The sequence below is a fragment of the Callospermophilus lateralis genome, unplaced genomic scaffold (genome assembly GCF_048772815.1).
Source record: "Callospermophilus lateralis isolate mCalLat2 unplaced genomic scaffold, mCalLat2.hap1 Scaffold_63, whole genome shotgun sequence".
Classification (NCBI taxonomy): domain Eukaryota; kingdom Metazoa; phylum Chordata; class Mammalia; order Rodentia; family Sciuridae; genus Callospermophilus; species Callospermophilus lateralis.
In genome coordinates, this window is record NW_027514713.1 from 11,225,999 (window position 1) to 11,235,019 (window position 9,021).

General features: G+C 32.7%; 1 non-coding gene across 1 annotated transcript; it reads right to left on the reverse strand.

Annotated features, from left to right (window-relative positions):
* Window positions 1-682: 682 nt before the first annotated feature.
* Window positions 683-789, reverse strand: LOC143386951 (U6 spliceosomal RNA). Its single transcript, XR_013089748.1, has one exon. It is a non-coding gene; the product is annotated as a U6 spliceosomal RNA (small nuclear RNA).
* Window positions 790-9,021: the final 8,232 nt, after the last annotated feature.

Consider the following 9,021-nt stretch of genomic DNA (forward strand, 5'->3'; position numbering starts at 1 on the left):
TAACAGGGGTTTTATTAATTTTACAATCTCTCTCTGCCTCTATATCTGGAAATTACCAAAATTCTCTCAAAACTTCACATCTGATGGCTGCTAATACTGCAAATGTTGGGAAAATACAGTAATTTTTCTTTCTCCGAGATTTAGTTAACTTTTGCATCACTGTAATCAAAGTACTACTCAAGAACAACTTAGAGGAGGATAAGTTTATTTGGTGTTTATAGTTTCAAATATCTCAGTCCTTAGATGGAAGGCTCTATGTTCTGCTCAAGTGGCACATGATGGGAGAAGAAGCCAGCAATGGAAAGTTGCTTAGCTCATGGAAGAGTCAAGAGGCAGATGTCAGAGAGGGATCTCTGGAATGTGCACCCTTCCAGGGTCACATGGCCCAGTGACCCACCTCCACCTACCACACACCACCTGTTTACACTTACCACCCAGTCATTTCATTCAAACTAGAAAGGACTGATTAAATTATAGCTCTCACAATCCAATCTATGAATCTTCCTGCATTAACAGGAATTATAGAGGGACATCTTATATTCAAAGAATAATACTAAATTCTTTAGTCAAGGATTAAATGAATGCATAGCATATATGGACAACTATTATATTTTACAAATGCCAAAACTTTTGCCTTTTTTCTCCATTGTTTTTGTTGAACTTTTCTTTTCTTTTTCTTTTTTAAAATAGGGAACACTTCACGAATTTGTGTGTCATCTGTGTGTGGGGACCATGCTAGTCTTCTCTGTGTCACTCCAATTTTAGTATATATGCTTCTGAATTAAGCAGCTGTTGAACTTTTGTTAAAGGTGTTTTAAGCAGTTAAATATTCTGCTCAATCCATGCAAACCCTGTGGAAAAAAGTTAGGTTTTTTTATGCTCAAAAGCTAATATTATTTTCCAATCTGTAAAATTATTATTAGTAATGATACACAAATAATGTGATATAGCTTGATGTTGCTTGAGTTGCATTAAATTTACACTCAGATTGTTTTTTGTCTGATAAAAATAAACAATGTATCTTATCTGATTTCATGACATTGACTTTTGAATACTTTTTTGCTCTAAACTTTGATGCATTGTTTGCTAGCATAACATATTCTTGGACAAGTTAGAAACTGAAGGATATGCTAGATTTTTAAACACTTGAAAAATAAATTCTTTGAAATCAGAAAAATAGTATAAATTCCATACTATATAATTAATTTTCAACTATTTAAAAACACTTGGTTTACAGTAGTTGAAACTTCTTGAAAAACACACAAAAATATACTTTCCATTATATACTATATGAATTTATAACCCCAGATCCATGATGGAACTCTGGATACAACACATTGGCATTAAATTTTATTTCAGAGATTATAAAGAGAAGGAAAAAAACATTTATTTTTGTAGTCCTAATAGACAGAATTATGCATTTGCTTTATTCAAAGATAGTATCAAATAATTAAGAGAACCAGCTAATACAACTATTTCACCCAACGAGAAATTATTTCTGAATAATCCAAACATCATTCTAACTAATTTCATGTCTGAAATGAGTATGTAGTCACTCTATTTTATCAAATATTATTGAACAGTATTCCATTTTATAATTGTCATTTTAAGTTTTTGCATAAAATGATGAAAGTAAAATTCAATGAGCTATATTGTTAATTTAAGACACTGAAGCTTCCAAAAAAACCAGAACAGTTCTTCATGACTTAAGTTTTACTTAAATTGAACACCATTGCTGGTCATATGAATTCAGTAGTAATTGTCAATTAACCCTGAAGACTTGGTGACTAGAAGGTTGACTACACATAGCATATTGCTACTGAGCTGCAATTTGTTACCAATGACCTCTTTGCTTCTTAGTGAAATTTTAAGTATAGATTTCTGTTTCTAAACTGTGATATGTTTTGGGACTTAGTTACCTTGGAGATTGTGTCTCTACCCTTGCCAGAAAAAGGATAACTTGAAGATACCAGTTTTCCAGTTCAGAAAAATTGAGAAAATAACGGGTTTTCCTTTGAAATACACTCATAGTTCAAGATCTCTTCTATAGATTGAAACAACATCATCTTCTATAGATTGATACCACATCATCAACAGCTATGTTTCACTGTTAAATGACAGCCTGCATTGATTCAATGCAAATTGTGATCAGGACTTTGCCTACAGCTTTTGTAGAGGATCTTTCTTAATCTTCATAATAAATAAATGAATAAATAAACCAATAGTGCACAACTAAGGACCTCTCTTTTACAAATGAGAAAATTGACCTTGTTGAACACAGTCTTTTAGGTGTCAGAATTTCCAATCTATTTCACAGGATACATTATCAGAAAAATCCTTCCTACCTCTTACCTCACATGTAAAACATGTGAGTATGTAAATTAACCCTTACAATAAGTGTTTCCTTAAATTTTCATGTGATTATACTATGTTATCATATATATGGACTTTTACCTCCTATGAAAAAAATAGTAATGTTAAATTTAATGTATTTATTGAGGAATGATTAGAATATCACTTGCTTTCAGAAGAAAAATGTATTCAAATTGTGAGAAGATATTTAAATATAATTTTGAATCATATCTAAATAAATAATATACTTGATTTCTTTTACATATTACAAAATCATCTCACTTTAAAAGTATGTCAACTTGTCCCTAAGTTTCATGACATACATTTTTATTTTAACAAAACACAGCATGTTATACTGATATGGGAGTTCTTCAGCACCGAGATTTCTTTTGCATGTATTCAAATATTCTTCAAGATTTTTTTTTGCAAGAGTATATTTAGTTGAAGTTAACATTTTAATTAGTGGACCCAGTAAAGCAGTCTGCCTTCCACAATGTGAGCAGACCACATCAGTTGAAGGTTCAAAAGAACAAAAGATTGAATGTCCTTGGTCATGAAGAAGTTCTGCAGCAGATGGCCTTGGTAGACTTTCTCCCTCACCAGCCTGCCTGCTCCCACAGCAGATTTTAGACTTGCCATTCTCCATTATCACATGAGCCAATTCTCAAAAATAAATATGTTTCTATAAATGTACAAACCTATTGGTTCTGTTTCTCTGGAGAATACTTTCCTTTTATTATAATAGTCTGTGTCTGTGTTGTAAAATTCTTGATTGAATGTTTGCGATGTGTTTCAATTTTATCAATCTTGGAAAAAAACAATGTGGTTTTCTCGAACTCAAAACAGATTAGAATAGTGGCCCTGATTTTGGAGTGGACACATACTGGGCAGAGATGATAGAAGGGAAAGTAAAAACAACAATAAGAAAAAAATAAAGCAAACGAGGCAAGCAAAGACATATTACAATCACGTATAGAGCAAAACATTGAATTACTTTGTGGGTTAATGGGTAAATTCAACTCAAAATTGTCCATGGAAGAGAGAATTTAGGATAAAAGGACACTCAGCTGCCTTCCTTTTCATATTTTTGACTCAATACGATTAAATGTACAGGGAGGCAGAGATCCCAGATTAAATGGGAGCACTGCATGTTGAATTAGGAAGTTATGAATTTGGTGCCCAATAATATACTATTTAATTCAAGTTCAATAGTGTGTGGGAATATGAACTTGGAATCCCAAAGAGAGACTAGACAAGAAGACATTGAGGAAATGAAATGATCACACAGACAGAACCTTGCCAAATTCTATCTCTTCCATGTGTCATTTAGATATTTTTATCATGACCTTCAATATAATCTTGGTTATATATGGTCTACATTCCCCTAAGTGTAGTAGTCACCCCACTTAATCACCATGAAGTAGTTTCTGATCAGATTTTCCTTCAATAGACTAGCCAATCAACTTTGCTTAGAAAACACAGTAGAAGGGGCTCATCTTCAGCTATCAATTTGGCTCCTCTGGTTTATTTGGTAGTGTGATTGAGATCATCATCTCCAAAGGGTTTGGTCTTTTGGTTGCAACTTGGATAGTGAGAACCAGGCAGAAACCTGTGATTCCATCATCTCCCAGTTATGGCTATATTCTTTTATTACGTTGGCCAACACAAATTACTCCTTTTTGGCCTAATTGACCCCAAAAGACACAGTTTTAAAATTAGTAGAAGATAATATTGTGTCCCTAAGAAGAATTCATAATTCCAGTTTTAGGAAAACAGAGACCATAATCCAGAAGAATATAATATTGTAGTAGGAAGAAAAATTCCAAAAGTGTGTCTCCAACTGTGATTTTGAGAGAGAGAATTTTCACCCTTTCTTCAATCCGTTGGTCTTGCCAGGTGTCTTTTATAGCTAGAGTAACGTTTCATATATTGAGTTTTTTTTTATTCAAGGTGTTACAAGATCCAAGAGGGATGTTTCATAAACTGATACTAGTGTTTTATTATAATAGTCTTAAATTATGTTCAACATTATAGTCCAACAGTGTATCCCCAAGAGTTAGGGTTCATAGTAAGACCTATAGAAAGAAGTCCATTTCTACACATTGGTTGCAGGCTATATTTGTACAAAGATACAATGATGCAAAGGGCATTTAAAAATGTTGTGCTGGTGAAGACACTGTACACATAGAGCAATTCCAAATATTGAGTCCATGTCAACTCTTATAAGAAAAAAGTTACTGTTTTCTCATAGTTAGAGTTGATCAAATGTAAATGATTTTCTTCAAGTGGCTATCTGGCTCCCCAAAAAAATGGTTCCATTTTGAGGCTCAGTACATGCCTTTGGCTTTTGGAAATTAAACAATAATTTAAGCAGTACTTAAATCAAGTGTCACTGAGGAAACTACCTTGTTTTTGGAACAATAAATATCTTTCATCCCTGTCACCAAAATTTCTCTGCTCATGGAATTGTGGGAGACTTAACAAAAAAGCTGTCTGACAATCAAACTATAGGTGATGCTAACAGATGATTTTACAAAAGTTGCTTTCTTATGTGACTACTGTGACATGAAAAATTCCCATAGTTCATACCACTCCCACAGTTTGGTCACATTTTCATTCCTGAGACTTGTCAATTATGCAATCTTCTTTATTTCAGTCCCTGATGAAATAGTCTTGAAGTTATACACAATCCAGAAATTTACCTATATGGAAACTCCTGTCTTCTTTCAGCTATACAAAATGAATAGATAAGTGGGCTCCTCAGATCTCTCCTCACGTGAAGAATTTCTTTCATCGTTATTTTTCCTTAAGTCATCCTTAAGTGGGGCCATTTTGCATCTATGTTATTCAATCTGCCTAATATCAATATACTGTGAATACCTACATGTGGAGCTGATTCAAGTCATTTCCTTTTGTATAAATTGGCTTGGGGAGAACTTTACTAAAGCTCTAGGTATGGATTAAAGATAAAAGTGATAGTGGGGTGGGTAAATTGTCATGGGAATCTGCTCCTGCAGTTTCCTTGGGTTTTATGGATCTGCTTAAGTCTGAGTTAAGCAATGGGTTACTGTCATACAGACTGTTTTACAAACATGGCTGGTGAGAGAAAACTCAGTTTCTGATGAGCAGCTTTATGTCTCAACATCGATTTTTGAATCTTGGTAGAATGTCTTTCTCTTTTTGGATCTAAGAACATCCCAGATGCTGCCAACAAAGAGTAGTTCACTGAACTCAAAATGAATGTTCTTTCCTCAAAGCCCTAGAAATTCCTGTTACTCCTTATATTAGAACCTGATAGAGATTCATTTAGCAATATGATATACACAAATACCTTGTTGTATGTCACTTCATATGCTACATTTTAAAGCACAAGAAAAAGAACAATTTGACCAAAGCCTGGGCCTATAATAAAAAAGGCAGCCTTTTCTCCAAAATTTGCTTGAATTTGGCAACTTTCAAGGCAACTCAATAAATAGGTAGGAGCAACATTCCATAGGTAGTCGATGATATTTCAAAACCTAGAGGTGTCAACTTAGAAATATTTCTCATTTTTAGTGAGTGATTGAGGTACACGTGTTCTCAAGGATTCTCAGTGAATGATTCAGAGTTACCTACTACCATCTACATCTCTATCACAGTTATTAAGGTTGGCTAAATCTTGCCATGCCTCATTTTCCTTCACTATTAATTAAAACAAGCTGTGCATGAGGTGTTTTGTCTATGTATCCCAACTCCATACATTCCTTAATTCACTAGCAACCAGATTGTTATGGATCAAGGCACAGTGATTGTAAAAATGCTTTCACCTAGCTCTGGGCTCTCAAATACTACCATTTGGTCTCTGATATTCTGGGGTCCTATAGTATCCATTGGTATTTGAAAGCATAAAAGAAGGATAGAATGCACTTTTATCTGAATGGGGCTTAGTTAGATTAGGTACCACCATGCAATCTAAAAGTAGGTAGTACCTTTCTCTCCAGTTAGTCCACTTTATTTTTTCTGGGGTGTGGTTGTAACTTAACCCCTGGTTTAAGGGGCAATTGATTACAAAGCTACATCCTCAGCCCTTTTATTTTTATTTTTTTGATTTTGAGATCATGTCTCATTATGTTGCTTAGGGCCTTACAAAGATGCTTAGACTGGCCTGAAACTTAAAATCCCCTTTGCCTACCAAGTCATTGAGAGTATACACATGCACCATAACACCAGACAAGTCTACCCTTTTGATTGCATAAGATAGGAATGTGATCTTGAGCTTATACAGCAGTTCATTACATTGCTGCATGCCTTTGTTTTCTTACATGTTCTCTAATGGAATGCAGGACATTCTTGTATACCCACTTGTTCAAACAGTACAAAATTCTGTATTAAGATATACATATCCAGATGCCTATCTATCCATCTTCTGTTCAATTATGATATTTTTTCTTTTTTGTAGTACAAGGGGTTGACCCTAGAAATGCTCTACCACTGAGCTATACCCAAGTCTTTTTTTTATTTTTTATTTGTTTATTTATTTATTGAGAGTGGGTCTTTCTGAGCTTCTGAGGCAATCTTTGAACTTGTCATCCTCCTATCTCAGCCTCCCTACTCACTGAGATTACAAGTATATGCCTCCTTGATGTGTTCTTAGTTGAAGAAATTCAAGAAAATTTATAAATATGTAGACTTTTATATTTATTTTTCCTTGCAATGATTGCTTGGCTACATTTATATAATGTTGAAAATTTAGAATTATTAGGTTTTCTTAATGTTCAAACATCTTATAAATTATTAATGATTTTTAAAATTTTTGAAAATATCTTTCTGATATTAACATGACCAAATCATTTTTTGTTACTATGCTATCATTAGATATATTCTTTTGCTTATTCTTCAAGTATCCTGTGTTCTGACAAATTGAATATGTTAGGTGTAAATAAAAAATGCTTTACTAAGTGTCTATTTAGCTGAATGAAATCTTCTCTTAATGTGTTATTGTGATTTTTATTTTAACATTTATATTTCATTCTAAAATTATATTGAATTTTTGCAAAAATTACAGACTTCTCTAGATTTCATTTTAGGTTTTAGAATTTATCTCATAATTTCTCTGTATTTTTGGACTGGTCTTCAAAGATCATTAAATACATTGATGGGTAAGTGTGTATATTAATTCCTACTTTTTTCCTACCAACTTTTTCTTATGTTTGACTTCTTCTGTAGTTGTTCATCTTTGATACTGAGGTCATATTTTTTTAAATTTAATCTGATAATATCCTGAGGGATTAAATAGAGAATGATTTCCAATAAAACAGGTTTTAATTTGCTTCTTTTGGGTTACAATGAAAACTGCTAACCTGGGAAACTATATTGAACTTTACTTTTCTATATCAGTATATGATTTTTATGACTAGATAGCTACTGCTAATTTGAACTTCAGAACCCAGAAAGATCTGTAATTGAAAATACTCAAGGCTTATTATTTTTAACACACAGACATAAAAGTAAAAGATGGTTTTATTGTAGCATTCCATCACTGATAGGCTTACTTTGGTACTCTCCTGCTTTACATTTTAGTCCCCAGTGAAAGTCTTGCTTAATATGTGTCTCAGATTCAGCCTACTTTCTCTTCAGAAATCCATTATTTAGCTGATTTTTTTCTAAACTGATAATGAATTTGCCCATAAAAACAGACCCATATTTCATGTTTGATTAACATCACTTCTCTGATTGCAAATAATCATGAATTGTTTCACATTTTATTTTTTGGCAGGGGTACTTGGTCACTTGGCTTATTTTATTGCTATTTCAGCAGCATGTTAATTTTTATGTTTATCATATTTTATCTTATTCATATTGTTGACCGATATGATTTAAAAATCTATTCTAATATACTTACTAATAAATGCAGACCTTTTTAAAATATATATTTGTGTCATTAATATTTAAATTTTAATTTTTACATAAACTACAACAAAACAATAAAAGGAAATTCAACATGACTTCCCACAGAAAGAAACACATCTAGATTGGATAGAATTTTTTTTGCAGTCATATAATAAGGAAAAATTACACATGGAATAGCTATGATTCCTGGCCCCACCTACAAGATAATATTGATATGCTGTCAGCAATTCAATCTATCTTCATGTTCTGAAACTTAATAAATTTTCTCTTCAACAACCCCACAAATTTCCTAGTATCCCTCTAGCATACACAGTTATTGTTTAAGATAAGAGTATTCTTTCCTTTTGTTTAAAGTAAATTTGATTTTATGTATCCAACCTTAGGATAGCACGTATGAATCATCATTAGGCTTCTGAATGAAAAGTTGAAAACTAAATCACATGTCTTTCATCAGGTGTACAGGTTAAGCCAAGTCATTCTATTTGTGTGTAATGTGTTTTTCCAGGAATAGTAATATAATGAAATTTGTGCCACAAAGAATAATGAAAAATTTGCTTTGGGAAAATTTCTTTCACTGTGTACAGAAATGATTTCCAGTTACTTTTTTTTGTTCCAACAATCATATGAATCAGAAAGCAAGCACTGATTAACATTCTTGGCAGTAATTTTACACTTATGTACAAAATCAGAACTTGGATAATATCAATGCTGTAGTCAGCAGACCCAGAAGATAGTAAACTTCTTGAGACATGATAATACCAATAAGATTTTGATTTGGTA